The sequence below is a fragment of the Belonocnema kinseyi genome, chromosome 5, assembly GCF_010883055.1.
Source record: "Belonocnema kinseyi isolate 2016_QV_RU_SX_M_011 chromosome 5, B_treatae_v1, whole genome shotgun sequence".
In the NCBI taxonomy this organism is placed as follows: Eukaryota; Metazoa; Arthropoda; class Insecta; order Hymenoptera; family Cynipidae; genus Belonocnema; species Belonocnema kinseyi.
The window spans coordinates 79,805,125-79,820,520 of NC_046661.1; positions in this window are offsets into that span (position 1 = coordinate 79,805,125).

Consider the following 15,396-nt stretch of genomic DNA (forward strand, 5'->3'; position numbering starts at 1 on the left):
AAATGTTAAATTTTTATTTCGAAACATTAATTAAATATTAAACATGTAATTATGCACCAGAAGAAATTTTCTTTCAACTGATAGTTAAATTTTTGGCGCAAGAAATTATTTTTTAATAAAATAGTACAATTTTTAACTGGCAGTTAAAGTTTTAGTTCGAAAAATTAATTTTTAACCAAAGACTTGCTTTTTCAACTGACAGTTCAATTTTCTGTTAGAAAAATTAATAATCAATCAATAACAAATTCTTTTAACGAAATAGTTAACTTTTCAACTACAGTTGTGAATTGTGAACTTAGATGTTGAATTTTTAACTCAAATAGTTTAATATAAAACAGAAAAGATGAATTTAAAACAATAAATATAGATTTTTCGGTTAAAAAAATTAATTTTAAGCAAAATATTTGAACTATCAACTGCTAGTTAAATTTTTAGATCAAACAATTAATTTTCAACAAAAACAAAAAAAGAAATTAAAAAAAAAATAGTTTAATTTTCAACAAAAGTGATAAATTTTGAACTGAAGTGTTGACAGTTTAATTGGAAAAGTAAAATTTTCTGTTACAAAAATTAATAATCAATAAAAAAAGAAACGTTTTTTTTTTCACCAAATAGTTTTAATATCAACTATAAAAGTTAAAGTTTTAGTTCAAAAAGTAAATTTAAAAAATGGAGTTTTTAACAAAATATTTAAATTTTCACACAAAGAGCCGACTTTTCGACTGAAATATTGAATCTTCAACTAAAATAGTGCAATGTTAAATAATAACGATGAATTTTGAACGAAACAGAATAATTTTTAGCTAAGAAAATTAATTTTCAACTAAAGAAACATATTATTAAATAAAATAACGGAATATGCAACTGGAATAGTTAAGTTTTGTGAAGAAAAAATTTATATTAAACCAAAAAAACAACAAAAATTTTTTAGCAAAATAGTTCAATTTTTAAATAATGGTTAAATTTTAGTTCCAAAAATTAATTTTAAAAAACCACCAATTTTTAACAAAATAGTCGGATTTAACCAACGCGATAAATTTCGAACTAAAGTGATAAATAATTAACTGATTCAGCTTGATTCTTAAGAAAGAATATGAATTTCCAACCAAAAAGGTTTTCTAAGGATAAGTTTAAAAATAAGATTTAATAAATTTAAACTAAGACAGATTAATTTTTAACAAAAAATTGAATGCTCAAATATTTACGCTAAAAAACGAATTTTTAAATAGAGAGATGTATGGTTAGTGTAAAAGAATAATTTTCAAAAACATAAAATAAAAATCAATTGAATAAACAAATTTTACTTTTGAACCAAAGAGATGAATTTTAAACTAAAACAGATAAACTTTAAAAAAAAGTAATTGTTATATTTTTTGTTGTTAATTTTTTAGATTCTCATCAAGTTTTGAGACCCCCTGAATCCGAAAAACAGGTTGTTACGAATTTGTCTGTCTGAATGTCTGTATGTATGTCTGTCTGTGAACACGATAGCTTTTGAAAAAATTAATCTATTAGATTGCCCTTTGGTACACTCTTTGAGTCTACTAAACTGAAGGTCAAGTTCGTTAGCCAGCCAATTTGGATGAAAATTCAAAATGTGGGCACATTTTGAAAATTTTTGAGACTATTTTTTTCAAAATTCAAAAATTCTCTGTAGGGTTGTTCATAGTATTCAAAAGGTCAAACAATTTATTCTCATAACTTTTTTCATAAAATTAAAAATTACCAGAGTTATATCATTCACAAAATTCCAAAAAACACACGAAAATGAACATTTTATGTCAAATAACGCACGATAAGAAAAAGGTCAAAAAAAGAAAAATGTTGCTTTCTGAATTTCCTACAAGATTATCATAACGGGTTTTTGATTTTTTTTTGAAAAATCAAAAATTTTGACAGCATACAAAATAATAAAAAATTCAAAAAGTACATTTTTTGGCAAAACTGTGAAAATACGGTAAAAGATAACAGAACAAAAATTCCGCATTTAAAAAAGATCTACAAATTTGTTATTAACCACTTTTTTATAGGATGCGTAGTTTTGGCTTTTTTTTACAATTAAAACAAAAAACAGAATTGTCAAAAAATTATCGATGACAAATAAATCATTTTTACATTATTATCAGACAAGGTATGAGATTTTGGTAAAATTTGACCCCTGTATGCCTGTCTGTCTGTGAGCACGATAACTTTTGAAAAAATCATTCTATCAGATTGGCCTCTGTTACACTCTTTTATTGTCCTAAACTGAAGGTCAAGTTTTTTAGCCAGTTATTTTAGATATAAAATTCAAAAAGGGAGCGCATTTTGAATATTTTTGAGACCACTTTTTTCAAAATTCAAAAATTTCCTGTACAGATGTATAGTATTCAAAAAGTAGAACACTTTATCCTCATGAATTTTTCAGAAAACTAAAAATTACCAGAGATAAAGTATTTACAAAATACAAAAAACACACGAAAATGAAACTTTTAAGCCAAATATCGGGCGATATGAAAAAAGGCAAAAAAAAAAACGGTTTGATTTTTAAATGCCCTACAAGATTATTATAAGAACTTTTTGAATTTTCTTAAAAAATCAAAAATTTTAATTTTTAAAGCATAGAAAACAATGGAAAGTCCAACAATTACATTTTTTCATGCAATAATTTCACATTATTTCAAAGATTCTCAAATATATAAATGCATTTTTAAAAAAATACATATATATAATTTAGAAGTTAAAAGAACGGTGAGGCTGCTCAGTAGACCGTAGGTGTAAAGTTTAAATCATAAAAAATATTAAAAATGAGCAAATTAACTTTGTAAAAAAAGGATTATAGTTGCAATAATAGTTTTAACAACAACATTTTTTAAAAAGAATTCGCCTTGTTTTTCAAACAGAATAATGAAACTACATTTTTTTGTAATACCAATGTAAGTTATGAATGATAATAATATAAATTTATAGGAATGACATAAAATTTCAGGAAGAATTTCGAGGGCGAAGCACGAGATACGTGATGAGAATGTGTTGGTTAAGGCCGAAGGAGCTTTAACAAAAGAGAATTCACAATTACCAAATTGCTGTTGTCGATTCTTCCATCTTTAGTTTCAAAAAGTCTATGCACAAAGATCGAGCGCGTAGCGCGAGATAAATGCATTATCGAGCGTGAAGCGCCGGGTAAATACATTATCGAACGTGAAGCGCCAGATTAATATATCATCGAACGTGGAGCTCAGACTTGAGTTTAATTTTCTGTTAAAAAAATTAATTTGGAACAGAACATAAAAAAAATTTCAAAAAAATATAAAAATTTTTAGCTCAAAAGATTAATTAAAAAATAATAATAAAATAGTTCAATTTTTAACCTCAGAGAAGAGTTATCACATAAAGTGGTAAATATTCAACCGCAATAGTTGAATTCTTAACAAAAAAGATGAATTTAAACCATTATGGTTATTTTTCTACTAAAAAGACGACTCTTCAACAAATTTCGTGAACTTTAAAAAAATTTAATATTACAATTTTTAGATAAAAATTATTTTTACTCTGAAGAGATAAATTTTCAATTAAAATAATAAAATATGCAAATGTAATAGTTACATTTGCTGTTGGAAGAATTAGTCGTAGTAGTATAGCAGCATTGCTTCTGGCCCATCGGTTCTGTTCCAGGCTAAGGTTCTGTTCCATGCTAAATTACTTCTTGTCGGTAATGTAGACTGAGTAGCAAGGCTTCTGGCTTGACGGCAAATTTACTTATTGCGCTCGCGTGAAGTTTTGAGGTTAGGTACGGCTTCGGCGTGATCGCGGAAAGTTCTCGTTTCTACATTATGCGAGTTTTATTTATTTGTTCCGAACTATTAAACGTTAAACTGAAAATACTATTCAAGATAATAGTTGAACTTTTAACCAAATATTTAATCTTGCAAGCCAAAAATACGATTTTTTTTAACGGTTGAATTTTTAATAAAGCAGTTTACTTACAACTAAACATAATGAATTATTAACAAAGAAAGATTAATTTTCAAACAGATACTTTATTTAACAATGTAAAAGACGATTTTTTAACGGAATATATAAATTTTCTAAAAATTTCTTAATTTCTAAACCCAGAATAACAGAGTTTTTACAGAAAGGACGATTTTTTATCCAATTGTATTTTGAGTAACAAAAATTAATTTTCAGCCAAAAATTAAACAAATTTCAAAAAATTAGCTTAATTTTCAAACAAAGACAAAAATCTTCTAGCACAAAAAAAAAGAATTCTAATAACATTAGTTTGAATTTCAACAATGAAGTTGAATTGTCGAACAAAAAAGATGACTTTAAATTCAAATTTGTGAATAACAGTTAATGAGTATTACTATTTTTGCATAACAATTTAACTAAAATTTTTAATAATGCTGTATATAAAATTATTATACAGAAAAAGGGATCCAAATAGAATAATTTGCATCTTTTAGGAAGACACCAACAAAGCCAATCAAAGACCTTCCATGGCTGTCTCAACTAAATTAAATTTGTTGTATTGTAAAAATAGAGTTTTTCTCAATTTTGCAATGCTAATATCTATTACATTTTCATTTTTATTGTCTTTTACAGAAATACCATAATTCAATTATTTAGTTACAAACTCAACTCTTTTGTAGAAGGCCTTTCTTTTTTGCTTGAAATTTTAATATTTTAGATAATTTGCAAATGCAACCCTTTAACGACCATTGTTGCAGATGAGCAACATTCACTATTTTCGATCCTCCACCATATCCACTCCATCCGCCAGCTCCATCAGATTTACCTCAACCATTTCTGCTACTTCCCCGAACTCTTTTCTCTCTCTCTTCTCTTCAGGGGCCGGTAAGCTTGAAAACAGCTCCGTCTTCACCGAAATCTTTTCTCTCACTCTACTTCTTCAGGGGCCGGTAAGCTACTGCAGCTCCGTCTTCCCCGAAATCTGTTTCTCTCTCCTTCACTCCTAGAAGTCGGTAAGCTTGTGGACAGCCCCGAATACCTCGCAACCTTCTCCTTTCCTCTCAACGGATCTTTCTAATCCTATGCCTGGACACGGGCAGAAACCTTCCCGTCCCGATCGCGCCACCCGCATCCATCGCCGCCTCGCTGCCCTTCACGGCGCCTTCCAGGCTCATTGCCGCTTGGAAGACCGTCGCGCTCCCTTCTCCTCCTTCTCGGCACCTAAGGCTATCGTCAGATCGTTGGTCATCATCCCTCCGGGTTTCCGCATCCCTCTGCCACGCCCAGACCTCTCGACCCCACCTTCCTCCACACCTTCCACTCCTCCTAAACCCACCGAGGAAGATAACGTCATCATCATTGAAGTTGGAATTTTCTAAAAATATTCTAAATAGTACAATTTTTATACAATCCTACGAAATACTTCCAAAATAGATAAAGATTATTATGAATAACCTAAAATTAAAAAAAAGCCCTTATTTTATATTTGAAATCTCTTAAAATGCGCAGAATTCTAAAAATTATAAAATGCAAACTCTTAAAATATTTCCTGTAAAATCCTTTCAAATTCGCTAAAAATTTCCTAAAAATATTCTCAAGAGTTCAATTTTATAAAATTTTACAAAAGTCTTTCTTTTTAAAATACAACATAATCGAAAAAAGAAAAAAAAAGCCATTAAAATTTAAACTATGCCAAAGTTCCTTTAAAATTTAAATGAGGACCGTGAAACTAATTCTATAAAAATTAATCATTTTTAAATTATGCATAACGCGTTTAAAAATTCTTTTAAAAATCCTCGGCTGGAAAACCCAAATCTCCAAACTAGAAAAAAGACGCGCGCAATTTTAATTTTGTTCTAATAAAACTCATAAATATTTTGATTTTTATAATATTTGCAGGAAAATCTTTTCTTCTTTCTGTAGAGAGAGAGAGAGAGAGAGAGAGAGAACGAGAAAGAATTAAATTTTTCACCTAACAAGCCTAAATTAATGGGAAAATGTCCATTTTATAAAAAAAATAGTTAAAAAAACGTCAAATTTTAATGTTTTCGGAAAATTAGAATTTTTTATAGAGAATTATTCTTTTTTGTTCAGAAAATCAACTTTTTGGTGTCAAGTTGAATTATTTTTCGTAAAATCCATTTTTAATATAAAATTTTAATATTTTTCCTTTCGGTTCAAAATTGATCGTTATTAATTAACATTTTGACTAATTTGTTGAAAATTATTGTATTTTATTGTAAAGTTGTATTTTGCTTTAAAAAATTAGTCTTTGTTCTTAAAAATTTAACTATTATCTTGAAAATGTTTTTTTTTTGTATTAAAAAAAAAGATTTAAAAAAACAAAAAATAAACTTTTTAATTTTTGGTCACAATTGATCGTGTTTATTTCCAAATTAAATTATTTGGTTGGAAAATAACTTGCTTTTTTAAATTCGCAATTTTGGGCTTGAATTAAAAATTTTGTTTAGAAAATTCGCCTTTTTGTATAAAAAATTCATCTTTTATGCTAAAAACTCTAACATTTTTGGTAGGAAATTCAACTTTTGGGTAAAAATAAATATTTTTGTTAAAATTTATATTTTCAATAGAAAATTTACTTCGTGATTTACAGTATCAATAATTTTGTTTAAATACTTTGCTACCTTGCATGAAAAATCTGTCTTGTTTGAAATATAAACTATTATATTTTTCGTGTAGAATTAATTACGTATTTTTATTCAACATTAAATTGCTTACCCCAATGTAGAAGTAGTTTGTTAAATATTCATTTATTTATGTAAATATTTCTTTTTTGTTAGAACATTGATGGCTTTTATTTAAAACTTCAATTATTTCGTTCAAAATAAAATGTATGTATTTTTTACGTAAATTCAGCTTTTTTGTGATAAAATTTAAAGATTTGGTTGATATATTTTTTTTATCAAAATTAATTTTGTTATTTTTTGTTAAGAAATAACCTTTTTGTTTAAATTTGAATCTTTCTATTTAAAACACAAATTTATTTTTGGAGAAAATATCAATTATTATATTTTTGATGAGAATTAATTTTTGGTTTATTTTTTATTTAAATATTTGGTGGATAGCTAATATTTTTTCTTTGGAAATTAAAGTACTCGTATGAAAAGTAAAATGGTTTGTTAAGGATTTTTTTTTTTTTTTTGGTTGAAGATTGAACTATTTTTCTTAAAATTATTATTTTTTATTATTGAAAATTTATTATTCCAATGTTAATTAAAAATTCGTTTAGAATTTCTCCTTTTTGGTAAAAAATTAATCCTTATCATTATTATTGTACCATTAGGCCAATATTAATATATTCGATTGCAAATTGCTCGTTTTATAATGAAATATAAAATGTCATTGAAAGTGCTTAAATATATTTTATTACGGAAATTTTTTTTAAAAAACTGAATAAATTCCCCAGATTATTTGGAGTATGCTAGAAACCTTAATTTTGGAAAATATTCTCCAAACTATAAATAAGACGTCCTCAATTTAAATGTTTAAATCACAAAATTCATAAATGTCTGAATTTGTACAATATTTGAAAGAAAAGCATTTCCTCTTTCTATAGAGAGAAGCAATTAAATTTTTCGTCTAACAAGCAAAATTCTAATATTTTCAAACAACTATAATTTTGTACAGAGAATTCCTTTTTTTGTTAAAAAAAAATTAACTTTTTCGTGCTCAGTTGTGCTACTTGATTAAACATTTATTTTATTGGTTAAAGCTTGAAGTATTTTGATGAAAAATCAATTTTTAAATTAAATTTTAAATATTTCATCTTTTATTTTAAAAACTGGTTCTATTCCAGGCTAAGGTTCGGTTCCATGCTAAATTACCCCTGGTCGATAATGCAGATTAAGCAACACGGTTTCTAGAATAAAGTTCGATTTAAGTCCAGATAATTTGTAAAACAGTAATTTATAATGATTTATAATGGTTCATATCGATGCAGGTAATCAGAACGACTGCTCACTTTAATTTAATTTAATTTAATTGAAAGGTTCCGGTCGAAATTTAAAATGTACACAAACGATGCTTCTTTCTCCACTGTACGGAGGGTTGCTACACAACAGGCTACAATAGCTGATTAAATTGATAAAAGAGTTGTCGAACCTGATTTTAAAAATCCGGGTCTAATTTTTTTATAAATAAACAAATGTGAAGAAAAATAGTCATTTTTCCTTTTTGAAAATTGTTGAAATAGCCTGAGTTTCATAGACTAACATTTGTTCAAGATATTGAATATTATATAAAAAACAAAAATTTGTTTATGAAAAAATTATTTTTTGAAAGAATGTTTGGTACGATCATCCATGATTTTACGTTTTTTAAAGTTATGTTACCAAAATTTCGGATAAAAACAACATTATGATGAAGAAATTTCTTCTTGAGACTATTCTTGTTAATATTATAAACAAATTTAATAGACAAATGTTATAATCAGCTATTTTTGAACAAAAAAGGTTTGTTATTTCAAGATCATTTTTTAAAATTACGTACCGTAGGTGAATTTTAGAAAAATGCATGATTTTCGGATTAACCTTCTAATTTTTTTAAACAAATATAATAAACAAATGCGTTATTTCAGCATTTATCAGCAGAAAAATTCCTTTTTTTCAAAACCAGTCCTTTCAATTAGGGATTTCATGGCAACTTCAGCAACATGCATAACTAGTTGATAAATTCTATAATTGTTGTTAAACAAATTGAAAAAAACATAAGCATAGACAAGGCATTTGTCGAAATGAAAATTCGTTTTTTTTCGATGACAACTTTTATCAAATTGGGAACTTCATCATAATTTTAGACAAAATGAATAATTTATTGAGCAGTTTTATGATTTTTTAAACAATCTTAATAAACAAATATATTATTAGAACATCTATGGACAGAATTTTTTTTATTCCAGACTTTTATTGGGATCTTCATAGTAAATTCAGCAACATTCATGATTACTTCATAAATTTTATGATTTTTTTAAACAAATTAAATAAAAAAAAGCATAGATAATGCATTTCTCAAAGGGAAATTCGTCCTTTTTCGAGGACTACTTTTTTAAATTGGGAACTTTATATTAATTAAAGAAAAACTTGATAATTCATTGATCGATTTTAAAATCTTTTTAATCAATTTAAATAAACAAATGTATTACTAAGGCATCTGTCGACGGAAATTTTTTTTTCGATGTGAGACTTTTTATTGGAATCTCAATAGTAAATTCAGTGAAATTTATAATTTGTTGATCAATTTTATGTTTCTTTTTTTGAAAATACTTAACAAACAAATGTCTTTTTAATTGGGAACTTAATGATAATTTCACTAATACTCAAACTTAATTGATAATTTCTATGATCAGCTTCAGTATAATATATTTGTTTACTAAATTTCTTTTTAAAAAAATACGAAATTTATTAACTAATTATGAATTTTGACGAAATTATCATGAATTTTTACATAAAAAATACTGACATCGAAAACAAAAGAATTTTTCGTCGACAGATGCCCTAGTAATTCATTTGTTTAGTAAAATTGTTTTTGAAAAATAATAAAATTGATCAATAAATTACAAGTTTTTTCTAAAATAATCATGAAGTTCCTAATTCAAAAAAGTTGTCATAAAAAAAAAAACAATTTTTCTTTCGAAAAATGCATAAATAATGCTTTTGTTTATTAAACTTCTTTTAAAAAATTCATAAGGTTAATTTACAATTTATGAATTTTTCTAAAATTGTCATTTAAAAAAAATTTCATGTAAATTTTATAACAAAATTGAAAAACTATTTCAAAAATCAGGCTCGACAACTGTCTTAGAAATCTCATCAGCTTTTTTCCAATGATCTTTTATACAAATTGTTTAATATTTGTGCGCTGTAAATTTCTTGTAAAAATTTGCTTGAGCAAATAAAAATTCTTAAGAAAATAGAAATTTGTTCAATATTAGAAGAAATGTCTCCAAATTATGTAATTATTCAACAAAAAGTAGCATAAGATACCAATTCAGAAAAAAGTGGACATCTCTGACACAATATTTAGCAATTTTAGAAATAATCAATAATTAATTGTTTAAATAATTACATAATGTGTGTTTTTTAAATAGTACTTCAAGCAATGACCAACTATTATATTTGGTTCAGAAAATACAATTTTTCTTACATTTTTCGCGAAGCACAAAATGTTAAAATAAGTTACGTTTATTTAAACAATTAAATTTTTTTTAATTCATTGGAAATATTCAAATTGTCTATGAGAAATTATTTGCATAAGAAAAGACGTCAGAAATTTAGGGATTGAAGAGGAGTGTCTGCGAAATAACACCATACTTATAACTTTGTCTTTACCCCCCCCCCCCCCCCAATATAACTCAAAAGAAAAAACTACAATTTTACGTATCATTGTTAATTTTTAGCTATTTCTGTCATCTTTTTATACAAATAATTACTAATAGACAATTTGAATATTTTCCATGACTTGTTAAAATAATGTTTAATTGTTTACATAAAAAAAATTTTTTTTTAAAAATGTATTCCCAAAAAATCTAAGAAATAATCGTATTTTCAAAAAGAAATTAGTTGGTCATTGTTTGGGGTAGTACAAAAAAATATCATGTAATTATTTAAACTACTAATTATTGTTTATTTAAAAATGTTCTAAAAATTGAGCTAGAGATATCTAATTTCTTCTGAAATTGGTACCTATGCTACTTAATGTTAAATAATTACGTAATTTATAAACTGATCTCTATTTGCCTAAACAATTACTATTTTCTTGATTATTTTATTAAAAACGTCATGTTATGGTTTACACAATTCTTATTGGTTCAAGTAGTTTTCAATTAAAAAATGTGGATCAATAATAAAAAATATAGAACTCAGAATTATTTTCGTAATTATATATTAATATATATTTTCTGTCGTCCATGATGCTTTTTTTTATTCAAATTATTATAAAAAATTCTACTAATTGTACAAAGTTAACTAAAGCAATATTTTCATTATTTTAATTATTATAAATTACCTAAAATATCGCACTTTGTACTCATAAATGTTTTCTAGAGAAAATCCTGAAACTTATTGAATCATAAATTGCAATCATGAATGTATTTTTTTACATTCTCACCAGAGAAGATATTATTTTTGTGTAAAATTTGACCCCCCCCCCCCGGTTTTTATCAAATGTCCACGTTTTGAGACCCCCTGAATCCGAAAAACAAATTTTCACGAATGTTTCTGTCTGTCTGTCTGTATGCCTGCATGTCTGTGAATTCAGGAATTCTCGGAATGGTTATTCATAGTATTTAAAAATGTTGAACAATTTATCTAATGACTTTTTTTGTAGCATAAAAAATTATTAGAGTAATAGAATTTACAAAATTACAAAAAACACACGAAAATGAAAAAATAGCAAGAGAATCAAAAGTATAATTTCTTAAAATTTTGTATCTTCAACCAAAAAAATTCATTTTTATCAACGCAGTTAAACTTGTAACCAGAAAGTTGCATCTTAAGATAAAAGATGAAAGAAAATTCTATGTTAAAATAAAAAGCAGTTGAATTCGTGCAAAAAGACAAATTTTTAAGAAAATAGTTGAATCTTCAACCCAAGAAATATGAAATTTCTTTATATAATTCAAAGAATTCATGGTATTTAAAAAATTTGTGAAATTCTCGAAATTTACGGAATTCACAGAATTCAAATAAAGCACGGTAGTCCGCAATTCACGGATTTCATGAAATTAACAGAATTCACGGAATGTCTGGAATAAAAGAAATTCACGGAATACCCGGAATACAAGGAATTCACGAAATTCAAAAAAGGTATAGAATTCAAGAAATTTATGGAATTCAAAAAATTTATGGAATACACAGAATTCAAGAGATTGGCAGAATTTACGGAATTCAACGAATTCAATAAATTTACGGAATTCATGTAATTCACGGAATTTAAGAAAATTAGGAATTTACGGTATTCATGGATTTTACGAGATTCATGGAATTCATGGAATTTATGTAATTCGCGGAATTCAAGCAATTAACGGAATTTAACTAATTCGTGCAGTCTAAAAAGATCATGGAATGTATCGAACACACAAAATTCAAGGAATTCATTTAATACAATAAATTAGTAAAATTGAACAAAATCACGGGATTCGCAGAATGTATGGATTTTGTGGACTCCCACGAATTCCTTCAATTTCATAAATTCCGTTAAAGCCATGAATTCCGTAAATTCAATTGAATCCACTAATTCTTTTAATTCCATGAATCCCACAAATTCCCTAAATTTATTAAATTCCTTCACTTCCATGAATTCTGCGATTTCCTTTATTTCTGCTAATTCATTTATTGCTGAGAATTCCTTTAATTCCTCGAATTCCTTGAATTCTGCGAATTGCATGATTTTTGTGAATTCCGGGCGTTCACAGACTTCAATTCCACAAATTCTATAAATTAAGCGTATTCCGTAGATTTCGTAAATGTTTTAAATTTCATGAATTCATTGTATTCTTTAGATTCCATGAATTTTGTAAATCCCATAGATTCTGTAAATTACGTAATCTCGACTAATTCCTCAAATTCCGTACAATCCGCAAGTTCCCTCATTTTCGTAAATTACTTTATTTCCATGAATTCTACGAATTCCGTGTATTCCGAGAATTTTATGAATTCTTTGAATTGCGGACGTTTCACGAATTTCTTGAACTCTGCGAATTCCATGAATTAAACATATTCCGCAAATTTCTTAAATTCTTGAAATTTCGTGAATTCTGTTGACTCCACGAATTTCGCGAATCCCATAGATTCCGTAAATTCCTTTAATTTCGCGAATTCCTTCAATTTCGTGAATTCGGTGAATTCCATGTATTCCATGAATTCCTCACATTTCATGAAGCCTGAGAATTCCATGACTTCTGCGAATCCAAATACTTGCATTTTTATTTTAAAAAAGAGGAAATTCCTCTTAAAGCAATAAAACTCAAGAATTCTCGCCAAAAACTTGAATTTTGAACTAAGCAACATGAATTTTAAATAAGACTCCAGAATTATCAACCAAAAAGTGGAATTATTATAAAACAAACATTTTTTTATATTTGAAGAAGGCAGTTCAACTTTAAAACCGATTTGTTAAATTTTTTTTACAAAAATATACATTTTTTAATAAAAAGATTAATTTTCTACCGGAAAGACTAATTTGTTAATGCAAAAATTTTCTACCAAAAAATAAAATTTTTAATTAAAAAAGAATAATTTTTAAATAAAAAGATTAATTTACTGCCAAAAAAATAATTCTGCGATGGATCTCAAGAATTCTCAACCGAACCCTATCGTTTTCAATTAAAAAAGTTCAATTTTTTAAAAAATTCAAGAATTCTGAAAAAAGTGAAATCTACAACTAAAAAATAAAAACTTCTAAACAACAAGATTAATTCACTACAAAAAATTTGAATTTTCAATAAAATTTAATAACTCTTCTAAACAAAAAAATTGAATTTTAAAGAAAGAAAGAAAAAAATTTTAACTTTAAAGAAAGGTTCAACTGGAAAACCGAGTTGGTAAATTTTTAACCAAAAAGGCAAGATTTTTAATAAGGATGTTAATATTCTACAAAAAGACGCATTTTTAACAACTTTTTCAAAATTCTTACACAACAAGTTAAACTTTCAATTAAAAAAGATGATTTTTTTAATAAAAAGTTTAATTTACTAGACAAAATAAATTTTTAAATAAAGTTACAAAATGCTAAACCAAAAAGTTAATCTTTCAATTAAAAAAGAACAATTTTTGAACAAACAAAAAAATAATGTTACTGCAAAAATACAAATTTTCAATTATATTCAAGAATTCTCAACCAAAAAGTTAAATTTTCAATTCAAAAAGATGAATTTTTGAACAAAAAAGTTAAGTTACTGCCATAAAAGACAAATTTTCAATAAAATCCAAGAATTTTGAATCAAGGTTGCAAACCCCCAAGTCACAACGAAATGAACCGCACGTTACAACGAAATAAATCCCATGTTACAAACATGTGTGACAAACTACACCTAAATTGCAAAATACGAAAATGTCAAGAAAAAATTGTAACAAAAATTGTTATTCATTCTTAAAAAACTTGAACGATACTTCTATTTTGACACTAAAACAATTATTTGATAATCTACCAGCAGAATTACATTGCTAGAAATATTCAGAAAATTCCGAAAAGTCTAAGATATTAAAGTAACTGAAATTTAAGAAATTGAGTTGCTGAACACGAAATTCAGTGACTTTTCTGGTAAATTTACTAAATTTGTATTTAACTTTAGAAGCAATTCTGTTTGCCGTGTACCAAAAAATTTGACAAAAATTTTTAAAACTCTTAAATTTCTTTTTCTTTAAATTTTGAAATTGTTCTAACTTTTTGAATTTTTGTCTAATCGAAAAATTTAACGCAGATAGTTTCTTAATATATTTGATAGCTATTAAAGAATTTAAATGAAATTTCCTAATCAATCAAACAAATATTTTTTTCTATGTTTCTGAATATTTTCAAAATTTGCAAAATTATATAACTTTCGTAATTTTCATTGAAATTGAACATTTTATTTTTATAATTCGCAAGTCTTCTGAACCCATCTATAAGAAACTTTGACAGTCACCAACAATATTTTATGATTTTCGAACTCTGTGAGTGGCTCGCTTCGCCCGCGAGTTTATGCGCGCCTAGGACGCGCGACTGGTGTTTTTCGCGCTTCTCGCTCGATGACGTATTTATCTCGCGCTTCGCGCTCGATTATGTATTTACCTCGCGCTACGCGCTCGGTGTTTACACCTTCGCATATTTTTGCGCAAACCTTTTTAAATTAAGACTCAAAATATCCACCACTTTAATTTCGTGATTGTGAATTCTTTTTTGTTAAAAGAGCTTAGCGTGAGAGTTTGAGCGCACCTACGACGCGCGACTGATGGCTCTCGCACTCAGCGCTCGATATTTGCAATTCTCTCACCTTCATGCAAAGACCTTTTAAAATCAAAGGTCAACGGATCGACAACTGTAATTTTGTGATTGTGCATACTCTTTTGTTAAAACTCTTTCGGCTTTAACGAAAGCTTATGTCGTTTGTCGAAAAGTTAAATTTTCTATTTCTATTGTTTTTTGCGCATAAAACAAAAACTGCGTATCTTGTAGAAATAATCATTAAAAATGTGTAGCTCTTTTTTTATATAAACAATTTTTGTCTAATTTTTTCGTAGCTTGTGCCATTAGTCCAACAATTTATTTTTTATTTTTTTCTTGACTTTTTTTCGCATCATGCGTTGTTTGGCCTCAAATGTTCATTTTAGTTTTTTTTAAATTTTAAAAATGTTCTCACTCTAATAATTTTCATTTTATAGAAAACAGTCACTAGAATAAATTATTTGAGTTTCTGAGTGCTATGAATAACCGTCCATGGTATTTTTT